Here is a 25,833-nt window from a genome sequence, read left to right as displayed (position 1 = left end):
GAGCTTGTAGATCCATTTCTTTAATGGTTCGCTCATGAGCTAACCTCTTGTCCTCCCTTTCCATATCCATCCTGGCTAGTTCCAACCTCATCCTCCTCTCCTCCCTCCTATCCTCTAGCTCGGCGTCGGTCAAACCCCTCTCTGAGACACTGCTGCCCACCCTGGAAGGTGTCCTGGGACCTGTCAAAAGATTCCCCCCTCCCGCTTGGTACAGCGTTGCGGTCTCAAGGACAGTGTCCCTGTCACTCCCCTCTGGGTCTAGTTCCTCCCCGGAATGAGCCTCCACCCATGCCCGTATGCTTGTCAGCAGCTCGCCTTTCCTGGCACCTTTTTTAAAAAATACACCTTGCTGCTGACACCATTCCTTTAGTTGGGTCACGGTATAGTTTTCCAGCTCTTCCACATTTACCTCCATTTTCACTAGAGAATAAACTTTTCACACAGGAGAAACTAAAAAGTGACTTGGGGTCAACCTCCACCCACCACCAGAAATAAATTTAGAAAAAACAAAATTCAGATTAAGAGGGCCGCAGGGAGAAAACTCCAGGTGTAGTCCCGTGGTAAGCACTGTGTTACTATTAAGTGAGTGTAAGCACAAATCCGTGATCCCACCGCTGAAACACCAATTATGTTAGACCTAGGGTATCCTAGACTACATAGGGTAGCCTGGCACAGTAGGGAGAACAGCTAAAACTCCAAGGCGTTGGTTAAGTGCTTACAGGACCCACTCACAGTAACCCAATGATTGTCCACTAAAAATAAAAGACGCTACACCAGTTTAGAAAAATACCAGTACCTTTTATAAAAATTATGTTTGTTCTATTCTTAGGCAAGATCCGTTTACAATTAGTTCAGCATAAATTCCCTTAAGTTTCACAGTCTTCAATACTTTTCTCACTCTAGCAAGGCTAAATCACAGGTACATTTCATTTGAGGTAAATTACTGTCAGTTCCACAGAATTCTTCTTCAATTAATTATACAGAAGCGACAATTCACTACATAGGTTCAATGTGCTACTTTTCATAAGCATGTCTTGTACATTACCCCTCTGTTCCCAGCTTCCAGAACAGCTCAACAGGTGTCTACCCCCAGCGGCGTTCCTCCCAGTACTGGCAACCAGCTAGTTAGCTAAAAGGAGACAAGGTAAATTAATAAGGCTTCCTCTTATCTATCCTATGGCTACACCACTCTTGAAGTAGACTCAGGGTGATTAACTGCCTGTGCTATAAGTGAGCTCTGAATTCTACTGGTACTCTCTGGCCCAGCTTCCAAAATACTTGCCCAAAGCACAGGAACCTAGAGGTTCGTTACCCTTCTCTCTCCCTCCCTTCGTATACTTGTATTCACAGTCAGCGGGTTGTTAGTCAAGTTCTCACGATGTTTACTTCTAGAGGACTCAGCACTTCCCAGTTGCGCTGGTTATTGCCGCTTCAAAGGTCTACTGTCCGCCGGCACAGCCGCCTCCCGCTTCCCCACGTTCCCTGCTTACTTCATTTGTGAGGCAATCCAACTTGAGTTGCCCTCGCGCTCGGTTGTCCTCACTTAGCGCTGACGACGGGGCCTCTGGGGAGTCGGCGTCGGGGTGGGGGAACAGGAAGGCTTACTGCCGGCCGGGACGCTCCTCCGGCGGGACCGTGGCGGCGCTTCTGCCTCCTTTCGCGTCTCCTCAGGCTGGAGCTCCGCCTCGGGCGCTCCTCCTCTGACGCGGCCGGATCCTTCCTGCAGTCAGGCTCCGCCTTGGGCGCGCCTCTTCTGACGCCGCCGGCTTCCTCCTGGCTCCGGACTCCGCCTCTCCTCCCACGATGACTTCTTCCGTCAATACACGGAACAACTGGGCACTTCCCTCGCGTCTGGGTCAGACGTGCTGTCGGCGCTACACACAGGTAGGAGTCTCCGCCGATTTCACCGCCTTTCTCCACAGGATGAGAGCCGGTCACGAGTGTAATGAATGTGACTGACGCTCCTCAGCCGGGTAACACAGCTCTGATTCGATGTCCACCTGATCTACCCACAGCCTTCAGGGCAGGTGTGCAGGACACACAAGGGTTGCTTCTAGCAGTTTGCGAAGGTCTCCTCACAACACGACCCGGTAATTTAAGATCTGGACACAGTGTCTCTGGTCACGATTTATTAACGCCGTGACAGTGGGGTTTGGTCAGCCTGAAAGGGGGCACTTCCCAATAACGCGATAGCCGGCCCACAGGTCGATCTGATCACCACTGGTGCACAATCCTCCTCCACAGGTCGCCTCTCTCCTCACTGGTCACTCCTGAGACTGCACAAAATGGCTGCTGGTCACTGGCCTTTTATAGAGTGGCCTGAGACCTCTGGAAGCCACTAGATGTTTCTGGAACCTTCCTCATGTTAGTCTATGGGTCTGTCCTCCTGGAATGTCCGTTATGGCAGTTGGTGGACACCATTTTAGGTTCATGAGTGTCCCTAGATTTTCCAGGAGCTTAACTAGGCCTCACAGAATATGAGGGGAAAATGGCGTCATAGTCAAGGAACACCTAGCCCCCTGACAGCACTGAAAAATTCCTGGTGGATATAAAAAATAAAAATAGAAACACTGGGAGGCTAAGGGGGACAAAAATAAATAATGATGGTTAGAACACCCCCAGATGCAGACAGGTCTAACAGGAATGCACCGCTATGTTTGTTTTTCCTGGTTGGTCTGAGAAGATGTATGAGTATCGTAGGAGAAGAGATAAGACTTCTTCTCGCTCCCCTTCTGTTAGGTCTGGATTTATAGGAGTGTCACGAACAGTATGAGAGGTAGTCGTGAGGGTATGTACCGCATGAGGGGGTTTCCCCAGCCACTTTTTTAACAAATTTATGTGGTACATTTGTGTCTTATTCCCCTTAACTCGCAGGATGTAAGTGGTTTTACAGATTTTCCGGAGGACCTCAAAAGGTCCTTGCCACTCTTTTCTGAGTTTGTGTGTAGAGGAAGGTAACAATACCAAAGCCCAGTCACCACCATCAAGTTCCCTCCATTTTTTTCATTTGTCATAAAATGTCTTTTGTTTGTTCTGGGCTATGGCGAGATGCTCATGGGTCAATGTCCTCAGTTTATGAAGTCTAGTCTGGAGCTGTCGTGTATAGTCTAGTAAGGCCTCTGCCTCGTGGGCTCCTTCTTTTTCCCAACTGTCTTTTGTGATCTCCAAAAGGGTTCTTGGGGTCCGACCAAACCGCAACTCAAAAGGAGAAGTGCCTAGACTGGCTTGTTTTTGGCTTCGCAGTACAAAAAGAGCCAAGGGCAGTAACTGATCCCAATTTTTGCCATCCCCAGACAAAAGTGTTTTTAAGGTGAGCTTTAGACTACCATTATACCGCTCGACCAAACATCTGTCTGGGGATGGTAGACAGAGGTTTTGATGTGTGTGATTCTTAGTTGCTTACAAACCTGGGCCATTAAGCGTGAAACAAAAGGTGTTCCTTGGTCTGTAACGATTTTGCGAGGAAATCCCATTCTAGAGAAGACCTCTACGAGTTTTTGAGCAATGGCTGAAGAAGTAGCTGCCCGGAGGGGATATGCCTCGGGGTAGCGAGTGGCATAGTCAACTAAAACCAAGGCATAGAGATGACCTCTCGCAGATTTAGGTAAGGGGCCTATAAGATCCATCCCAACTCTATCAAACGGTTTCCCTATGTTGGGTAACGGATTCAGGGGAATCGCAGGGGGAATATAGGGATTTCGTCGTTGACAGATCTGACACTCCTGACAATAGCGTTGTATTTGTGCGTATACTCCTGGCCAGAAGAAGTGCTGTAAAATGGCCTGCCCTGCCTTTTCCGCGCCTGAATGCCCTGCAAGTAAATGGGCGTGTGCAAAAAAGAGTATTTGGTCCCTAAAGGCAACAGGTACCAAGAGCTGGGGAACTGCATCATGTTTAGCCAGCCTTTACAATAACCCATTTTTTTCAATGAAAGTGGGATAGATTCTCTGTACAGGGTCCTGAATTGAACGGGCTATGTGCCAAGCATTGGTGAGAGAGGCATTGTTCAGCTGTGCAGTCCTGAAATGGGTATCCCTAGCCCAAGGTTCAGGAACAAGCAGACTGTTGCGTGGAGCGCACTGTAAGGCATCTGACATAAGGGCGGTAAAGCCTGGGTTGTCAGTTCCTATTATCACTGGTTCAGGAAGAGAAGCCATAACTCCTACCACTTCTTCGGTTCTAGTCCCTGCAGCGGTACATAGGCTAATAGTAGCTAGTGGATACTCCCTAACGTCCCCATGGACGTACCGTATGTGCACAGTTTTCCCTGGCATTAGGCAGGAGGAAGGAACAAGTTCTTGTCTTACTACTGAATGTCTACATCCAGAATCTAACAAAGCAATAACCACCTTCCCATGAATGTTCACACTCACATAGAACACTGGTCCTGTCTCCTGGGCGAACAGAAGAGAATATGGGGCATAACTAACGTCCATGGGTTCTTCCTCTTTCTCCTTTTGTTTTTTTCTGCAATACCTTGCTATATGGCCCCATTCACCACAGTCATAGCATTGAGGACCAGGGTTGGGTTGAAAGTCTGGTTTGGGAAAACGTGGTCGTGGAGGTTCTAGCGGATGTTTTGGGTATTTCTTTTCAATCTTTCCGGGCACAGGTTTACTAGGTTTCTCTGGTTCTCTTATAGGGGGCCGTCCTTGGGCCCTGGCATAAGAAGTAGCCATTTCAATGGCGTGTTCAAGAGTCAGGCGTGCATGTTGCTTTAGCCAACGCTGTGTACCATAGGGTAATGCCTCCAGAAACTGTTCAAGATATATTTTATTCATCACTTCGTCCATATTCCCTTCCTGTGGCTTAAGCCAAAGGTCAGCAGCAGCTTTTAATTTATAAAACAGTGTCTTAGGTAGGTCTCCTGGGGTTCCACGTTCCTGTCGGAATTTAAGTCTGTGGGTCTCTTCATCCACACCCAGACGGTCAAGAATATATTGTTTAACCACTGCATAAACAGCGGTGCCGTCCTTATTGACCATCTGATAGGCAGATTGAGCCTCTCCCGTTAACAGAGGGCCTAAGTAAAAAGGCCAGCGATCACCGGGCCAAGCACTGGCCCTAGCAGCCCTCTCGAAATTCTGAAAAAAGGCCAGTGGATCGTCTCCTGGCGTGAACTTTTGTAGAGGGACTACAGTTCCTGGGGTTGGGCCATTCGTTCTTCCTTGACCCAATACCGCCATGAGTTGGGTTTGACCTTCGGCCAACTTCAAAAGACTATCTGACTGAGCCTGTATAGCACTGGTAAACGTCGTGCGGTCTGCTTCAGCCTGAGTAGAAGTTTGTCCAATTGCCCATTCAAGTTTTTCCTGGCCCTCCTTCATTTGTTGTATGAGGGCTTCCATCTTGTATCAGAGGATGGTTCTTTGGATCCGAGTCACGGCACCACTTGTGAGGATTGTCCTCGGGGTACGGGGAACAAAACCCGTAAAGCAATGGAGGTTCAGCCAGAGTAGCTTTGTGAATAACGTTTGGTTTTATTGGGCTATAGTTCCAGGTAAATAATAAGAGTCTCGTAACTTGAGATAACAAACAATAGTCTATATCCAGCCAGCTTTACGTCCTTCACTGTAGGCTCCCAGGGTGTAGTCCAACATAATGTCTTCTGACTTCGAAGATACTCAAAAAAGAAGAGAAAGAAAGAATACCCTAGGTTACTGGTGTGACTGATAGTCCATTAATGACAGGAAGGGGGCGGGGAAGTGAAGGGGATCACCAGGGACCGCAACCGATTTGTGCACTGCAGACTCGTGAAAGTGTTTTAGGCTCGCACACACTCACGCACGTCCTGTGACCACCCAACCACCCCCTACCCGTTCCCTCCCTCTGTGAAGAACGCTCTCCGTAACTTCGCCCGTACCTTGTGGAGCCACACTTCTCCTGCTGAAGTGTGGCGGGGTGGAGCGTGGTCCCGTTGGCCTCCCGGCTTTTCCGTCTCCTGCGGTGACCTGGGGTCTCTCTCCTCTCCTGCGGCGGCAATGCAGCTTCGGTATTCTCCTGCGGTACGGCGAAGTCTTCTCGAGGTTCGCTGGATGCTTCCTCCTCTCCTGTGCCCGTCACGGCGTTCTCCTCAGGACGTTGCGTTATCAGCGCCGTCGTCGCTCCTGATTGGACAAACGTGGATGACGTCACTGGCGGAGCTCCCTCCTCCGGGTTAGCCCAGGCTGCCTTAAAGGGAGCGTAGCCGTCCTGCGTACGTCGGGGTGGAAAGGAAGAGGGACAAATGTCAGTACCCGACTCGTGGCAGGCAGGGATCCCCTGACAGTTGCATTAAAAGAATCTTCATAGCAGTCAAAATCTCCAAATAATTCTGTTTCAGTACGCCCGGGCTTGAACAGTTGAAGAAGTGCTAAATAGAAAAATTCACTCTTATCTGGAGTTTCACAACTGAATTTTCTGTGATTAATAAGATGTACTTTATCATGTTTCAATAAACATCCATTACATCCAAATACTGCATATTTTTCTTCTTTTATATTTTCTGTAACATACTTTTTAAACCTGTAATATTGAAGTATTTCACACAGATATAGGGTTTCAAGATGTAGACTCATTTTGGGATAGTATGTCTCCAAAATATTCGTTTTGGCAATATCATTGCTTTCTGGCCCATACAGTGTTAAGTATTTGATTTCTGGAAACAATTTCAATACTCTATTTTGTGTGGAGGCTACACTTATCCAAATGATTCCTCTTGATCCGAACATACATAAGATCTTATCTCTCTATGGGAAAGCATCTTCAAGCTAAAGCTGTACAATTTATGGCTGAATTTCTTCCCACATTTCTTTCATCTCTGACTTTTCAGATGTTGTAATATATGATGTGACATAACGAGCTACATCAATTGAGTTGTCTGCAACAAACTGAATATCCATGTTTGCATTACACATTTTTAAAATGACTGGATTATACTCATTAATATACTTTGAAGCCTCTGCTCTTCTTAAATTGTATGTATTCTTGGGAGAAGGGTGACCAACTGGCATGGGTGAAAATTCAGGATGGTGAGTGTAAAAATTCAGGACAAAGGGTCAAAATTCAGAAACAAAATTCATGACAGAAGGTTAAAATTCAGGACAAAACTTTGGGACAAAAGGTAAGTTTTACAGATACATCAGTGCCATTGTGAGATGTAAAGCGGCACACATAGGATGTAGCTAAATGGGACCTGCAGTGCTGGACTAGAGTGCCGTCCTCCAAGTTGCCAGCTTTATGTGTCAGATCGGTTCAGGTATTCCATTTCAGGTCAGATTAGACTAGAAGAATCCATCCAGGCAGAACAGTCAACAAAAATAAGCCCTGGACAAGGTGAGTTAGAGAGGAAACCTGAAGTTGACGAAAATCAAGTTGTGCCACAACTTAAAGAAAACAAAAGAACATTTGAAGAATCAGAAAGCACAGTGCCAGCTAAAAGATTCAGAAAAGGCGAAAAATGGCCTGGTGGTGTTAAGAGACTGAAATATCGCCTAGTCACAATAGATAAAGAACCTGAACAGGTGGACGAAGTGACAAGTCAAACTGAACCATCTACAAGTAATCAATGAAGGAGAAGTCCACGCCTGAAAAAGCTGAATAATAAATAACTGTGGGCCAAAAATCCGTTACGCTCGCGGAATTTGAGGATTTTCGGCAATTTCGCGATCCGCGAATCTCGCGAAATTGCTGAAAAATCCGCTCGCGGGCGGATTTTTTTTTGGGCCCACAGAAAGCACTTACAGTTAAGGCAAGTGCTCGAGTTGAAGCTAACTTTGTAACCATTTTAGAATGGCGCCGGCAAGCTGCCAGAGTTGAAGTTTCTTACTTGCAAGCTGCAACTTCGACTCTGGCAGCTTGCCGGAGCCATTCTAAAATGGTTGCAAAGTAACTCGGGCACCTGCGTTAACTCTGTAAGTGCTTCATGTGGGCCAAAAATTAAACCTCAACAGGAAGCACTTACAGATATAAATAAAGCAGGTGCGCGAGTTGTCGACACCTCCATCATTGTAGCCGGTCAGATCCCCGCTCCCTTGATGGCTGGGGGCTCCTCACGGAAATGGAACACATACGACTCTCAGGACTTCCTCACTGCCCTGGCTGACACCCGTCCATCCTTCCTCCCCTCTAACGACATCGGCGGACTGGAACACGATCTTAGTTCCTGGCTCGAATCAGCCAGTGACCTTTTCGCCCCCCTGGTCAAATTCCCCAGCACCAGGCACCGCAACTCCCACAGGTGGTTTTCTGGTGATCTTAAGCTTCTAAAAATAAAAACTCGGCAGTCAGAGCGCACCTGGAGACGTGACTACTCCGACCAAGCCCGACAGTCCTACTTAGCTGCGGGTAAAGAATATAAAGCCGCCATCAGCCTAGCCAATATGGAACACTTCTCTAACAGGATCTCGTCGGCAGCTGATAAATCCAAAGAGGTGTTCAGAGTCATGGACGAACTTACTACTGACGATAGGACTCTCCCAGCCCAGACTCCCACCCAGGAGGCTTGTGACACCCTCAACTCGTTTTTCTTGGACAAAATCATAAAGATCAAAAACTCCATCCCTCCTTCTCCCCTGTCACCCCTACCGGTCTCTTGCCCTAACAATTCCTTAACCTTTTCCTCCTTTCCGCTCCTTGACCCTACCTCCTTGGCAGAGTTAGCAACCCGGGTGAAATCAGGCTCCCCGATGGACTGCTGCCCGCCATCAGTCCTGAGGAGTATATGCCTGCACTTACCAGACTGTATCTTACCATTACTCAACGGGGCACTCAGCAGTGGCACCGTCCCAACTCCCTTTAAGGAGGCTATTTTAGTGCCCCTCCTCAAAAAACCTGGAGCCGACCCCGCGGAGCCCTCAAACTACCGCCCCATCTCCCTCCTCCCGTACTTCTCAAAATTGATGGAGGCACACGTCACTCGGTGCCTGTCAAACTTCATTGAATCATCCCATCAACTTGAGCCTAATCAAGCTGGCTTCCGACCTGCCCACTCCACGGAGCACGTCATCCTGGCAGTCTTGGACACACTCAGGAGCAGCACGGACGCGGGCTCTCCCCAAGCCCTTGTCCTCCTGGACCTCTCGGCTGCGTTCGACACGGTGGACCACGACATCCTTCTCCACCGTGTCGAGCAGGCTGGCATCCAGGGTCCTGCGCTTGACTGGGTCAAGTCATTCCTCACCGGGAGAACACAGGCGGTTCGCCTGGGACCTTACACCGCCACTAAGGCACCCACGCACTGTGGAGTCCCCCAGGGCTCCACCCTCTCGCCGCTCCTGTTCAATTTATACCTCCGGCCCCTGATCATATTCCTTCAAAAATTGGACATTGTCACCTTCAATTACGCCGACGACTTGCAGATCATCCTCCCGCTCAACTCACCTCATGCAATTAACACCTTTCACGCAGTTATGATTCACATCCAAGGTTGGATGAACCAGAACCAGCTGAAGCTGAACCCCGGGAAGACTGAGCTCCTCCTCCCGGGACTCAGTCACGCTCACTGGGGCCCACAGTTCTGGCCGTCGGAGCTAGGCCCCCCCCCAATCCCAGCAAAAACTGTAAAGAGCCTGGGTGTGACCATCGATGCTGAGCTATCTCTCAGAACACAGGTGGGAGCTGTAATATCCTCCTGCATGTATCAGCTCCGGAAGATCCGCAAAGTTCGCCACCTACTTCCCTCTGCTGCACTCACCCAAGTCGTGATCTCACTTGTGCTCTCCCGTCTGGATTTCTCTAATTCAATCTACCATGGCCTTCCATCATCCCTGACTCACCGCCTCCAGGTTGTCCAGAACCAAGCGGCCCGTCTAATCTTCAACATCCCCAGTTGGCAATCTGCCAAACCTCTGCTTCATAGCCTTCATTGGCTCCCTGTAGCCCAAAGGGCTGCCTTCAAGGTGGCTTGTCTCACCTTCAAGACCCTCCACGGTTCTAGCCCTGAGTTTATAACATCTCTCATCCATCCCTACTGTCCTCAGCGTGACCTCCGCTCGGCCCATCTTCAACTACTTGCCACCTCCAGAATCAAAACTAAGAAATTTGGCGGTCGCCGCTTCTCTTATCTAGCCCCTGCACTCTGGAACCCCCTCCCTCTCTCCATCAAAACCTCATCCTCTCTTTTGAACTTTAGGAAAGTACTTACAACTCACCTCTTCCCTCCCCTTTGTTAGACCCCCGCTACTTTGCTTTCCCCTCACTCATTCTGTCTCTTAGCGCCAGGAAGCTTCGGCGTCAGTGCGCTCTACAAATGACACCTAAGATAAGATAAGATAAGAGTTGAAGCTCAAATTCAATAACATTTTAAGCAGCCCAAAACATTAGTGAACACGGTCGAGGCTGGGCAAGTGTGCTTTAACCCCATATCTGCCGTCGAAAATTAGCTGTAATACTCGAGGGAGGTCTTTGAATCCATGAGTTTCTCTAGCTCAACCCCCGTGTAGTTCCTGTGACCAGGAGGCTGCTTTCTCCTCACCTGCTGCCCAGACCCTTTATACACAGGAGGCATATTGCCACGCATAGAAGCCCCGCTCGTTTGACCCGGCACCACAAACTAGCGGTATCAAACGTCTTCCTGCCCTTTTCCAACTATGATGGACAGCTCACTCAAGGGACCTCGGCGCCTTTTGGCACGGTGGCAAAGTTACAGGCACACACGGTCAGTGGAGGCAAATCTTCTGGCCCTTTACGCAGCTGCAGTGTAGGAAAAGCACTTTACATTTACCCAACGAGGTAGCACTTACTGGATTAGCCAGTAGAAAGTACTCCAGTTGAGTAGAGGTATTGCACAAAATGGTGGCATCTTCGTGGATAACTATGCAGGACAGGATTGATTCTGGCACGAGGCTCCTGTCACAAAAATTAAACCTCAACAGCAAGCACTTACAGATATAGCAGGTGCCCGAGTTGAAGCTCAAATTCAGTAAGGTTTAATCATCCCAAAACATTAGTGATCACGGTCGATGCTGGACAAGTGTGCTTTAACCCCATATCTGCTGGCGAAAATGAGCTGTAATATTCGAGGGAGGTCTTTGAATCCCTGAGTTTATCGAGCGCTACCCCCGTATAGGTCCTGTGACCAGGAGGCTGCTTTCTCCTCACCTGCTGCCCTGCTCGCTCTCTGACCCTTTGTACACAAGAGGCATGTTGACACGCATAGAAGCCCCGCTTGTTTGGCCCCGCACCACACACTAGCGGTATCAAACGTCTTCCCGCCCTTTCCCAACTATGATGGACAGCTCACTCAAGGGACCTCGGCGCCTTTAGGCGCGGTGGCAAAGTTACAGGCACACATGGTCAGTGGAGACAAATCTTCTGGCCCTTTACGCAGCTGCAGTGTAGGAAAAGCACTTTACATTTACCCAGCGAGGTAGCACTTACTGGATTAGCCAGTAGATAGTACTCCAGTTGAGTAGAGGTATTGCACAAAACGGTGGCATCTTTGTGGATAACTATGCAGTGCAGGATTCATTCTGGCACGGGGCTCCTGTCACAAAAATTAAACCTCAACAGGAAGCACTTACAGATATAGCAAGTGCCCGAGTTGAAGCTCAAATTCAGAAATGTTTTAATCAGCCCAAAACATTAGTGAGCACGGTCGAGACTGGGCAAGTGTCCTTTAACCCCATATCTGCTGGCGAAAATGAGCTGTAATACTCGAGGGAGGTCTTTGAATCCCTGAGTTTCTCGAGCGCAACCCCTGTGTAGTTCCTGTGACCAGGAGGCTGCTTTCTCCTCACCTGCTGCCCTGCTCGCTCTCTGACCCTTTATACACAAGAGGCATGTTGACAAGCATAGAAGCCCCGCTCGTTTGGCCCCGCACCACACACTAGTGGTATCAAACGTCTTCCCACCCTTTCCCAACTATGATGGACAGCTCACTCAAGGGACCTCTGCGCCTTTTGGTGCGGTGGGAAAGTTACAGGCACACATGGTCAGTGGAAACAAATCTTCTGGCCCTTTAACGCAGCTGCAGTGTAGGAAAAGCACTATACATTTACCCAACAAGGTAGCACTTACTGATTAGCCAGTAGAAAGTACTCCAGTTAAGTAGAGTGCAAATCGCAAAAAAAATCCGTGAGTTTGCGGAAAAATCAGCAAATTCGCAGATTTTTTTGCGAATTCGCGGACCGCAGATCCGCAAAATTTACCCAAACTTAATAATACATTCAAAGGCCCTGAATTGACGTATATCCTCCTTGAAGACTTCAAAAACCTAGAAATCAGTGATGAAAGTGATGAAGAATTGATTGCTGATCAAGATATTGAAGAATTGAGGCCTACTTGAGATAAAATCACAGGTGTATTCTGTGTAAAAGTCTCAGAGGGGTTAATCTTCCTTTGTCCAAATGGCTGATAAAAGAGTATCTGGATAAATGAAAAGAAGTTTTATAAAGACATGCTGTAGAATATGCATATGTAGTGTATTTATAGTTCTTGTAGTATGGATGGCTAGGACTGGCAATAGCAATACCGTATTTGATGGCTGATAAGCAAAATGACACTAGTATACAAAGAAAGATAGCGCACCACAAACAAGATAGAGTAGACTTAGAAGCACCAGATGAGATATAATTACATCACTTTAGAAATCGAAATGAAACTGAAATGAATGTATTTGCTAGTCTATTAGTACATTATGTAGAGACTATGCAGATTAGTGATTGATATGTCTCTATGAAACTACCTACTTCTGTAGCTGAAGGTATTACCTACCATCATTTACCCCTGACCTATGGTATTTTCTGTAGCATAATAACTAGCCTGTTTTATAGAATTGGAAGATTACAGTATTATTATTCTAGATGTTATTTTCTCTGAGATTCCTATATGTAGAAGAATGAATCCTGTCCTTAGTGCTAAAGATGCTCAGTTCTTTGGTGAGTTTTGCCTAACAATGAAAGAAATAGATATTACTAATGCACACAAAGACAATCTAACCTGTAGTTTACACAAAGAAGAAGAGGCAGGATTTCCATAGAAAAGCCACTGAAACGAAACCCCGATACCCAAATGGGCTGAAAAGGAGGAATTTATGGCAACTGGCTTTCCTCATGCTGCTATAACTTTGGACTTTGAAAAGATGGGGAAAATATGTCTCCATTGAATGAAAAATGAGTATAACAATGTATTCATCGGTTTAAGTGAATGTGAACACAATTTCCTCATAATTGGGGGTTGGGGTTTCAAAAATGGGAGTAAACCAGTTTTTCCTGGAATTTACTATATTTGTGGGAATAAGGCATATTTGAAGCTGCCTGATCATTGGTATGGGAGTTGCTATTTTGGAATAGTATTCCCGAAAGTATACCATGTAAAAAGAATCACTGGAAGCAATGAACACGAAAATGAACTAACACGTTATAAAAGAGCTAGTTTTGCAGAAATTGTAGGTGATATATTTAGTGCATTGATTCCTTCAGTGGGATTGGTTCTGAATACACAAAGAATTCGCAAATTATCTACAGTGGTGGATCGCTTATCGACTGACACTGGTGGAGGATTCTTATTGATCAATACCGAATTAGTTGCGATCAGATCAATGATTTTACAAAACCGACTTGCTCTTGATATATTATTAGCAAAAGAGGGCAGAGTCTGTAGAATGTTGAAAGCGCAAGAAGTGTTGAATTGGAAGGTATGTAAGGAATATTATTAATTTGGAAGAAGAACTGAAACCACTGGAAGTTGACAGTGCATGGAAGAGACTTACTGATGGTCTCTCTTCTATTGGTAATTGGATATCTAATGTAAGTAGAAGTATTGTAGGTAAAGTACTGATGCCAATAATGGGAATATCACTAATAATATTGGTGATAATGATTTGGTGCAAATTCTGCAGAAATAGAAAAAGGTACACTTTTAATGAGAAAACAAAGAAAAGAAGATTTGATGAAATTCAAATGGAAGAGTTAAAGGGGGACCTATATAAGAGAATGAAAGTTTATCAGAATAATGGTAAAAAGAAAACTCCCCAAGTAGTTGAAGAGATTGAATTGGGAGAGTAATGAAGTTGGCATCTGGTTCCTTAATTTGTGATGATTTAAAATATCATCAAAGAGGGGATTGATGGAGCAAGGTTTCACATTAACCGAAACTTGCTTGGACTCAACCCTCTCAAATTAACTTATAATATATTAATCAATATATTTTGTCTACTAATATTTGCACAAACACAACATTTTTAGTATCTAGTGGAAGCTTGCCAAAGTGCCTTTACTAACAGTAACTCAATTGAATTAAAATGGACGCCACAACGCGGGAACTGTATTGCGCATGCGTCTGTCATACTCACATGACATCTTCTTTGCTTGGTCGGAAATGTTTGCTTCTGTGCACTAGAATTAAAGATGGCTAGTCTATGTTTCATATGCTAACGCTATGCTGCTGCTTGTACTTAAACTTGTTCGTTCTGCCTAATCAAAAATGCACAAGTTAAAATAAAGTAATGGGGTTAGAGTAGAGATAGCGGGTATACAGTGCATTCATTTATTTTTGTATTCTAATATGTTTCTTTTTGACTTTGCTACTAGCTCGTACTTTGGGCCTGACTTTTGTTTCGTCTTCCATCTTGGATGATGCCGCACATGCGCCCTCTGACTCTAAAATTGCTGAAGTATTGTCATTGAACTACTGCCAAGACTCTTCTTACCCACTATGTGCCCGGGAACCTGCTCTGTTGACCTCTAAAAAGGAAGCAAGAAGACTTAAACAAGTACAATGTATATAATTTGTATGACAATATTGTTGGGCGGAATAAAGTCATGGGAAAGTAAATTGTGGGTGGAGATTCAATCAATATGAATCGAACTGAAATTACATCATCTTAGTATGGCGTGATGACCTCTCCTCGTCTTTCCAACCAATCACTGAAGGGGAACACATAGATTTGCAACAGTTAGGGGTGGTACATTGCCCGCAAAATAGTATAACTAAGGTAGGTTTAGATAAAGAAATTGTCAGACTTGTCCGAATAGCTGACCTGTCACTGACCCAACGCACTCAGTAGGCGATCGAGAACAGAGGTGCTGGCGGAGCACTCTGTCAGAAGAATCGATTACCTAGTCGGGGTAAAAATTGGCTTTCCTAGAGAGAGAGGGGTGTGAGGATGGCGTTGCACTTAGCTGAGGTCACCTGTCCTGATCTGCACCTGTCTTGTCCCGTGGACACCTGATTAGTCGGGAGCCTGGTCCTAGTTCTGTTTTGCCCCAGTCCGTGATCAGGATTGGTCATTGCTCCATTCTAGGTAAATATAATCTATATAGTATGTCCATGTGCTATTTCCCTTTCCCACCCTTCCCAGGTACCAATGTCTAAAGGTGTTACTGTGATTTCTTACAAACTTTATGTCCTACTGGTTAGATTCTTGTTTGTAAAAGTTATGGTCACGAGATTGTGGCCTTTATTCATTTGACTCAGAAAGTCTGTGGTTATTATAAGAAAACGTAAATGTGTTTAAATACTATCTGTTTATGCTAACTCTCTGGTCCACAGGATTTATAGTAAGGTGACAAGGATTGGTAAGTCATGGTATACAGCTATAGGTCCTAATTCGAACCTCTGGGGAGACTGATAGAGACTAAATTAGTGATTGATTAGGCAGGACTGCTAGTTCAATGTGTGAATGTTGTATGGGCCAAAGGTGAGTATGGTAAACTGAGCTAGTAGGTCCATGCACGCCCTATCCTATCCACAAAACAAAAGCACAAATTCATTGAACAGCAACACCTTTCACTTTTTTAATTATATTTTTTCATTGATATATTTTAAAATGCTTTCTAACTCTGTCAATTGGAATGCGATTATGTACTTCACTCTCAGTAGCGCTATAATAAACTTCACAACTGTAAGAATGGCTGTGTACTTATTTAATATTTATTTATTTAAGGTAGATCCGCGACTCCACCGCGACGTTACACTGGGGGGCCGCGCTGAGTGCACCATGGGGTCATGACTCCTACCACGTGAGAAAGAAATATATATATTATTTAATGCCACACCCCCCATCCCTTTCTCTGGGCTAATTTTGGCCCTGGGGGCCCCATCTCCTGGGGCCTGCCCTTTTCTCATATACTTTTAAAATTTTAATACGTGGGCCATGTGGCCCCTGTTCCAAGGGGCCTTTTAAACCCTGGGTATCCCATCCCCAAGGCTTTCACTTAATGTTTTTAATAGGGAGGGTGGCCAAACTATTTTGTCCCATCCCCGGGGCCACGCCTCTCCGTTGAAGACCGTGGGGGGAGCCTCAGGGCCCCCGCAGTCCCTGCCGGCTCCCCACCTCCTGTGGGAGCCAATATTGCTTTTGGACAGAGGGACCTGGAAACATGCACCAGGGAGGTGGTAGTCCCCGGGGTTGTGGGGGGGACCACGTAGCATCCTGTATTTCAATATACGAGTCTCCGGAGCAGCATGGGGGGCTTGAGCCCTCCCACGCATTATTTTAAATATATGGACAGCGAATAAGATGGTGGCACTGGGGGTTCCTTGCCCACTCATAAAGTAGGTGGCTGGACCCAACCCACCCATTATTTATACATAAAGCACCAGGGAGGTGGTAGTCCCCGGGGCTGTGGGGGGACTGCATAGCACCCCGTATTTTACTGTACAAGCCCCAGGGAAGTGGCGGTCCCCGGATTACCATGGGGGGCTTGAGCCCCGCGCATTATTTTAAATATCTGCGCAGCTAATAAGATGGTGGCACTGGTTGTTCCTTACCCACTCATAAAGTACCTGCACAAGAGATTAATAGATGTAATCAAGATGACACAATGAAATCAGGTGTAAGTTTGTTGGAGTAAAACATCCATAGGAGTGAAGTTAGGACAGATATAGGGTAAGTCATAGTAGTGCAACATAGGTTCACTTTTCCTCAGTAGTGTAGTACGGAGGGCATAGTAGTTCAGTTGTCAGTTCCATAATTTAGGTACGCCATTCCTCAGTTGTGTTAAGTCCTTGATTTATGTTCTTCTCCCCAGCAAATGTATTAAAATGTTATCAATTTTTCTAAATCGGTGTGGCATTTTACATGTGTGGTGTTTTTACTTTATTATCATTTGTATACTGCATAAATAACTTACACATTGCTTCTAAGTTAAGTTTGGACTTTTTTTGTGGTTCCTTCTGACAGAGATTGTGGCTGTTGCTTGAATAGGGATCACCCCGCCCCCTTCAATCCTCAATCGAATATGTTACACTCCTCATTTAGAGGGCCCTCTCAAAAGCTGCCAACCATTTGTCTATGTCAGCCCCCTCTTGGAATTTTGGGATGATCCCCTTGGGCAGTTTTGGGTCAAACCTACCACCCATGAACACTCCTGTCTCGACTTCACTGCCAACATCTTACTTTCGACTACTCCTTGTGGTACTCCTGTCTTCATGGTCCTACTTCATCTTGGCAAGTTTTAACTTGTCTGCCTCTAGAGCTATAATCAACCAATCAATCAATCAGAGTACTTGTAGAGTGCGCTACTTACCCGTGAGGGTCCCAGGGCGCTGAGGGGATGGGGGGGAGGGGGGATGCTGCTACTGCTCAAAGAGCCTGGTCTTGAGGAGTCTTCTGAAGGGAAGTAGGTCTTGGTTCTGTTGTATGTGGGTAGGGAGGGTGTTCCAGGTTTTGGCGGCGAGGTAGGAGAAGGATCTGCCACCGGAGGTCGTTCGTTGGATGCGGGGACAGCGGCGAGTGTGAGGCTAGCGGAGCTGGCGGGTGGGGGTGTAGAAGCTGAGTCTGCTGTTCAGGTAGGCTGGTCCAGCGTTGTGGAGTGCTTAGTGTGAGTGGGTGAGGAGCTTGAAGGTGATCCTCTTGTCGACGGGGAGCCAGTGTAGGTCTCTCAGGTGGGGGTTGATGTGGCTGCGGCGGGGGACGTTGACGATCAGTTGGGTGGAGGCGTTTTGGATGCGTTGTAGTCGTCGTAGGTGTTTAGCTGGGATTCCTGCGTAGAGTGCGTTCCCATAGTCCAGTCTGCTGCTGATGAGGGCCTGTGTAACCATTTTTCTTGTTTCGGTCTGATCCACTTGTAGATCCTGCGGAGCATGTGGAGGGTGTTGTAGCAGGAGGAAGAGACGGCGTTGACCTGCTTAGACATGGAGAGGGAGGAGTCTAGGATAACTCCTAGGTTGCGTGCATGGTCGGTGGGTGTTGGTGCTGTTCCAAGTGTGGTCGGCCACCAGGAGTCGTCCCAGGCTGATGGAGTAGGTCCGGGGATGAGGACCTCCGTCTTGTCCGAGTTCAGCTTCAGACGGCTGCTCCTCTTCCAGTCGGCGACGGCCTTCATTTCCTCGTGAAGGTTGGTTTTGGCGGTGGGTGGGTCCTTGGTGAGGGAGAGGATGAGCTGGGTGTCGTCGGCGTAGGAGATGATGTTGAGGTCGTGATGGCGGGCCACTTGTGCGAGGGGGGCCATGTAGATGTTGAACAGAGTCGCGCTCTGGGTTCTGCCAGAGAGGAAGGACTTGGTCCAGTCAAGGGTCTTCTCCTGGATTCCGGCTTCTAGGAGGCGTGTCTTTAGAGTGCGATGGCAGACCTTGTCGAAGGCGGCCGACAGGTCCAGGAGGATGAGGGCTGATATTTCGCCATTATCTAGTTAACGCCTGATATCGTCTGTGGCAGCGAAGAGGTCTGTCTCGGTGCTATGATTTTGTCTGAATCGGGATTGGGATGGGTCCAGGATGTTGTTGTCTTCCAGGTGGCGGGCCAGTTGCTTGTTGACGATTTTTTCGATGACCTTTGCCAGGAACGGGAGCAGGGAGATGAGCCGGAAGTTCTTGAGTTCCTTGGGGTCCGTCTTGGGCTTCTTGAGGAGGGCGTTGATTTCGGCTTGCTTCCAGCTTTCCGGGAATTTCGCTGTTTCGAAGGAGATGTTGATGACCTTCTGTAGTTGGGGTGCGATGGCTGCATCTGCTTTGTTGAATATGTGGTGTGGGCACGGGTCTGACTGAGACCCTGAGTGGATGGAGTTCATGACCTTGCGTATCATTGACGTTGGACCAGGAGGTCAGGCGGTTGGTGCTGGTGGTGTTCACAGGGGGGGTGGAGTCTGGCGTAGTCGGGGCGGTCGTGGTGTTGAAGCTGTTGTGGATGCCAGCGATCTTGCGGTGAAAGAAGATGGCTAGTGAGTCGCACAATTCTTATGATGGCGGGATGTCGTTGGTTTTGGCGCTGGGGTTCGAGAGTTCCTTCATGATGCTGAAGAGCTCTTTGCTGTTGTGTGCATTGTTGTCCAGGCGGTATTTGAAGGAGGATCTCTTGGCTAGTCTGATGAGGTGGTGATGTCTGTGGGTGGCGTCCTTGTGGGCTGCGTGGTTGTCCGATGTGCGTTCGTGGAGCCATATTTTCTCCAGTTTCCGGCATGAGTGTTTGGAGGTCTGGAGTTTGTCGGTGAACCAGGTGGCTCTCTTGCTGGCGTAGCTGTTGGAGGGTTTCCTGAGCGGGGCGAGGGTGTTGGTGCAGTCGTCGATCCACTGTCTGAGGTTGCGGGCTGCGGTGTCTGGGTTGGTGGGGTCGGTGGGCGGGTTCTGGGCGAGGGTGGTGATCAGCTGGTCTTGATCAGCTGGTCTTCGGTGACTTTGCCCCAGCAGCGGCGAGGCAGCTTTTGGGTGCGGTGGTGCGTGGTTGGTTTCTTGAAGGTGAAAAGGATGCAGTGGTCCAGTGGAGTTAGGTGGTGTGGTCGAAGGCGACGTGGGTGCCTGTGGAGAAGACGGGGTCCAGTGTGTGGCCGGCAACGAGTTGTCTGAGGCCGAGGTTGGCTAGGTTGTCGATCAGGGTGGCGGAGCTAGCGTCGTTGTTGTTTTTGAGGTGGAAGTTCAGGTCCCCAAGGAGGATGTAGTCCATGGAGGCGAGTGTGTGGGTACTGGCGAGGTCGGCGATGGAGTCGCTGAACTGAGCCCAGGGTCCAAAAGCTGTAGATGTGTGTTCCTCTTGGTGGCGACCTTTAGGGTGGACTTGTGGACGATGGCTATTCCTCCTCTGGTTTTGTTGGCGCGATCCCTGCGGGTGATCTTGTAGCCGCCCGGGATGGCTATGGCTATGTCGGGGGCCGAGGAGGCATTCCACCAGGTCTCGGTCAGGAAGGCAACGTCTGGGGCAGAGGTGTCGAGCAGATCCCAGAGCTGTGCCTCAGCTGTCTTTTCCTAAGGGACAGTTCTGAGTCATGTTTGGTGGATTCTCTTCCCCACCAGCTCTAGACAATGCTGTGGTTACTGTGTGTGTGGGAGGTGTTCATCTTCCTCATCACTGAGGTCTAGGGAGCCCCACCCCATCCTTCTATCTCTTCATCATCCTCTGTGTATGGAACTGATATTCTAGCTCAGCTTCTACCCAGGACATAAGGGCGTTTATCAGCAGTGCCTTCCTGGAATTGGAGGATGCTGGTAATACCCTAGCCCTACACAGGTCTCTAAGATAAAAACTACAATAAAAAAATGCAAACAAAAAAAATCAAAGACAATGGTTTGTCCAAACAATAGTTGTCATTTGTTAGTGGGTCTGAAGGTGCTCTGCCAGTCCAACTGTGGTCCTATGAGCAGAACCGATGCAGCGCAACACATCTCCTTGCAGCAGCTTAGGAGCCGCCGCAGCTTGACGCATTCCTGGACAGGACCCCACACTCTGCAGCTTACGTCGAACCGCCACTGTGCCTTGATGCAGGCCTTCGCATCACAAGCCCTAGTTGACAGCATCCTCAACAACAACACAGGACTCTGCATCGCAGTCTCGCAGCTCTTTCAGAACCGCTGACATAAGAAGCATCTTCGACGCAGGACTTTGCATGCAAGCCCCTTGTTGACAGAATCCTCGACAACGATACAGGACTCCGCTTCACAGCCACGCAGCTCCTCAGAACCTGGCTGTGTGACATATCCTTGAAACAGGATCTTGCAATACACTGCAAATCAGAATTTTCAGTACTTGGTCCCTGTATCTGGCTCGTGCTCGATTGCGGTCTGTCTGAACTTTTGACTTTGTCCTGGTGCTCCATGACCAGATAACCACACTTGGCTCAATGTGCTTCTATGTACGATTTTCATTGAAATCTTTAAAATTGCATATCTCCGGGTCTACTAATTGGATTTTTGTCGTTATGACCTCAAATACTTTAATAAATGTTACTATATTTTTCAAAGTATGTGTGGGATTTTCCTTGTGTTGTGTTGTCACTTTTTTACTGTTTGTAGTGCTGCCTAAATACTTTAAACATTGCCTCTATGTTAAGCCTGACTGCTTTGTGCTAAGTTTCCAGTGTGTTTGGCACAGGTTACTTTAGGGGGTGCTTGTAACTTTACCCTGTCAAGAAATTGTGGCTGCTGCTCGAGTAGGGTCCCTCCTCCCACACAAGTAACCCGATTTCCAACATATTTCAATAAAGTGCTTGGGCAAAGAAAGAGGAAAAGGAGGTGATATAGCATGTTACAATATAAACAAATGGCTAGAGAACATATATACAAATGTTTCGTTTGAGGTACTTTCAAGCAAAAAACAATCAATGATACGATATGAGACATTAATCTTTTTATTTGTGTCGACGTTTCAATATCTAAGGAATCTATGTGTAATCATGAGGGCAAGAGTTAACTTGGGCACGATGTGATGACTTAAATGAATATAAAAAAATATATAATGTGGAACCACTTCTGTCAGAGAAGTGCATGCAGTGAGTGAGAACTTGCGTTAAGTGCAGTGGGTGGGGGCCACAGGTAATGGACATCACAGTAGAAATGAATCTAGAAATAAATAGAATGATGCAGCAACTGTGTCAATATAAATAGCTCTTGCATGGCAAAGAAGTCAAAGTGGGCCTCTTGTAAGGTGGGCTTTCCATGTTGTGTTGTGGGCAGGTCTTCCGGAAAACATACACAAGGGGGCCTCGATTGTGTTGCGAGCAGGTCTGTGGGAATTATAAGGAAGCCCTGTGTCAATTAAAGGAAGACCAGTGAGTGCAGAGATAGAGAGGGTGTCTATTTAGGATCAAATAAGCAAAAGAAAGACTTTCAAACTACTTATCCTTCGGTTAAGAATGAATTGGCACATGCTTTGTGAGCATATGCGAGTGTGGCTGCAAAAAGCAGCAATGAGTGCTGCATACACAGAGCTTAAATTAAGAATGAGATGAAGTTGCGTACATATTCAAAATTGTCGCAAACATAGTGTTGTGATAATTCAGTCAAAATTGGGGAATTGAAAAGAAGCAAAAATGGAGTAAAAAAGGGCAGAGTGGCTGGGAGGAGGAGAAATAAGGGAAAAAGGAGAATTCTACCTACAGGCTAAGTGGGCAATTGTGGTTGCAAGTTTTGATCCGGACCTAGTGAGCTTTTTTCTAGTCAAATTTAAGAAGAGTTATATGTGTTATGACTATACTCCCTATAAAGAGAACAGTGTTATGTGGAAACACCTTATAGATGACATTTTTCGAATCTTGAATGGCCATCTCTTGACGTAGGTGGAGTTCTGGATTGGTTGAAGTAGATTAATGATGATTTGAAATTTACACACAATTTCAACAAACAACTTGTCAATTACCTTGACGTAACAATCAAAAATGTATTTGACCATCTCTGCAGGAGACTTCATACTAAACCCTCTAAGCATAAATCACTTCATATGCTTATGCTAAGGGCATCAACCAAGGACTCCTAGAGACAATTAATTGTTTGGATTTGGAGTACTTTTTCAATAAAGTCCAAAACCTTATAGACAAATTTAGAGGCAGAGGATACCTCAAAATGCTTCTTAATAAATCACTTAAACATGTATGTTACGACCCACAAGAATGCCTTATGACATCCAGTTCATGAAAGTCCACTAAAAATTGACTGGTTTGTCTTTAAATGCTCTGTCTTCACAGTAAGATGTTTAAAAGAATTGTGAGGAGGCATTGGCATGTTTTGATGGTATCTCACACAAAACATGACATAAAACCAGCTCGACAGATACTGGGTCGTCTTACATATCCCAAGGGAGGTATTCCATAAAAGGACGGTAGCTCTCACCCGTCGAAGTGGCATGCTTCAGCCTCTGGCCTCTCCTCACTGTAGTCTTTAAAATATGGACATAGTGGGCCCCCCTTGGAATTATTTCAGGAGTTTCACAGTTTGTATGCCTCCCTATCTATGAGGTACTTGGGACCAATTAAGTTAAAAATACATTAATGATGCAGACCTTTCATTTTTACCACGCTAACATATGAGTCAAACCAGTGTGCTGAAGAGTCTGTGCAATGCAAACTCATAGTCATTAGTCAACATGTGTCTGCCTCCAATCTAAGATCCTACCATGATCCGGGGAATTCATAAAGATGGATAAACCTTGCCTAGCATTATGCAGTGTCTGGTACAATGACTATGGAGGCTAATGATGACACATTTATTCGCACTGCTACTCAAGCATTTCAAGAGGGTCAGTGCCACACAGTCTTTAGTCTGAACAGTAATTGTCATATATTTTTTTGAAACTTAAAAGTCCAAGCAATTCATAGTGAGTCACTTGTGACCAATGCAAACCATGCACAACCAGGGTATCACCAACTACTGAATGCAAATCTAAGTGGTCTAGAAGAAAATAACTTTAGGACATTGTTGTTTCTTATTGTCATTGGCTACTTTAGTCGGCACCTGGCAAGAGCCAATGTCATGGTGCAGTGCTAAAGGTTGAGCAGTAAAGCTTTTAACAATTATATATATAGCATGCTGCTCATAATGTAATCCATGAATAAAACAGATTAGTGGCGCACCTGTATATTAGGCATACATTCTCATTGAGACAATTGTCCCACTGAAAGGTACCCTGAGCTAGAGAAGGAAGTACGGCTGGACCCAGTTTTAGAGGGTCATGAAGTAGTCATGTCTAATTGTGACAGAGTGTCATCATGTCCTCGTTCAATGTAAAAAGAAGACATGAGGTTGTTGTGCAGCTTTTGTTTTGTGAAGGATACAATGGGGCAAATGTGTCCCACTGGGAGAGGACATCACTCAGATCGTTAGGGGCAGTGTGAAAACATGGGCACCATGTTGATGGTAGAAGCCAAGTGTAAATAAAGATCCCCTTGAGTGACATCAAAGTCTTGAACTGCCTAAAGGCTAGTTTGTGGGAAGAAATCAGTTCATCCCAAATATATATATTTTTACATTTATCCATTGCATGCCAGATAGAGTGGAATCACATTAGTGCAATAATGGTTAGCAGCGTTGAGTAATTCCCTGTCTTCTTCTTCTAGGCTAGGGACTGCAAGTTTACTTGGGTAGAAATCTACCTGATCCTCAGAGGTTTTCAGGTCTTCCGCGTATAAAGACTGAAAAAAATCCGTGAAGGCATTCTCAATCCCCTCCTTGTCTACTTCATGCTCATCCTGATTTCCTATCTGTATTGCTGCTATTCTATTTCTATTCTGTTTTGTCTTGAGTTTCCAAGCAGCGAGCAATTTACCACTGCCTTCTCCATATTCGTAATTTGATAACTCGCTGGCTTCCCATTTTTTCCTGATTTTGGTGTCTAGTATGTTGGTTAACTTAGTTTTCTTATTCTGTATTTCTTCTTTGATTCTTTCTTGGACTAGATTAGACTCAGCAGGGTATGATCTAGAGTCCATCTGGGGGTTGCCTGGTGTCTACTGGTCTTTATTGTGAAGGTGACAGGGGAGTTGTCTGACAGGTGGGCTGGGATGTGGTCTATGTTGACTATGCTGTTGTTTAAGGTCATGTCTATCAAATAAAGATCTATTCTAGAAGCGTGGCCATATTTTTTTGTTTTTACTATTCCATACGTCCATCACCCCAGGTCTTCTGTACACCTTTTTAACCATGCCCTCATTTTTGGTAGTTTTCAACCTTTACCGAGAGGGAATCTAGCTTGTTTAGGATCTATTAGTATGTTATCCGCCCCAGTATAATTGGAGATGACACTTCTATTAGTTGAGAATAAAGTGCTTGGAGGGGAGCAGGGGAGCTGTTCTCTCAAGACACCGCCGCGGTATTGGAAAGTCGTTTGACTCTGTGAGAAGAAATACAGCAAATTTTCAACAATTCAAGAAGACCAAGGTGAAAAAACTAACATCCATCTACCAGTCTAAAGTGAGAAATAGACTGATCAGGTTTTCAACAAATCAAGAAGACTGAGGCAAAAATACGAGTATCCATCTATCAGTCTAAGTGAGAGAAAGACTGACCAGGGGGTCACATCTTTATGTAAATACTTTTGTCCTGAAGAGGGTCTTAAGGAGTGAACGAACATAAGACCGAAACGTCGACTTGAACGTCCATATCTTCCAGTTTTTTATTAAGTTCTGAAAACAATACTTTCTTTGTTAGAATACAGGAGTCGTTGGTTAAAATTGATGTTAGATTGGACTTGGGTTCAGATGGATTGAAGGAGAAATTGATTTGGTTCTTGTTCATTTGAATGCATTTAATGATCAATTTTAGGTATTGATTTGTACTCTTTTCTTATCAAAATACATATAAAATAATCAGTTTCTCATATAACAAATATCCCGTGTTGCTTTTTCTTTTGATTCACTTTTTCATTTTGTCTAAATTGTGAGACTGAAATTAGAGCGATCAGATACCAGTTAGTTTGGAATAGACTATCTGGTGTGAATAATACTTATGTCTATAATCTGTGATAGATTCTAATAAAACAAATTCCCTTGCTGGCTGTTTTTACATTATCATGGAGGGGAGCAGGATCACCTGTGTTTGGACCATAATATCCTAAAATTGTGTATAAATTGTTCTCTATTTTTATTTTGGCTATTGCCCACCTTCCCCCTAGGTCCGTTAACTCTTCTATAATTGTCACCTTCGCAGATTTTTTTAAATATAATTGTCACTCCTTTAATGCAACAAGACTGGTTCGTACAAACATAGCACTCT

The sequence above is a fragment of the Lissotriton vulgaris genome, chromosome 4_1, assembly GCF_964263255.1.
Source record: "Lissotriton vulgaris chromosome 4_1, aLisVul1.2, whole genome shotgun sequence".
NCBI lineage: Eukaryota > Metazoa > Chordata > Amphibia > Caudata > Salamandridae > Lissotriton > Lissotriton vulgaris.
The sequence above is the reverse complement of the archived record's forward strand: the minus strand, read 5'-3'. Positions refer to the sequence as shown.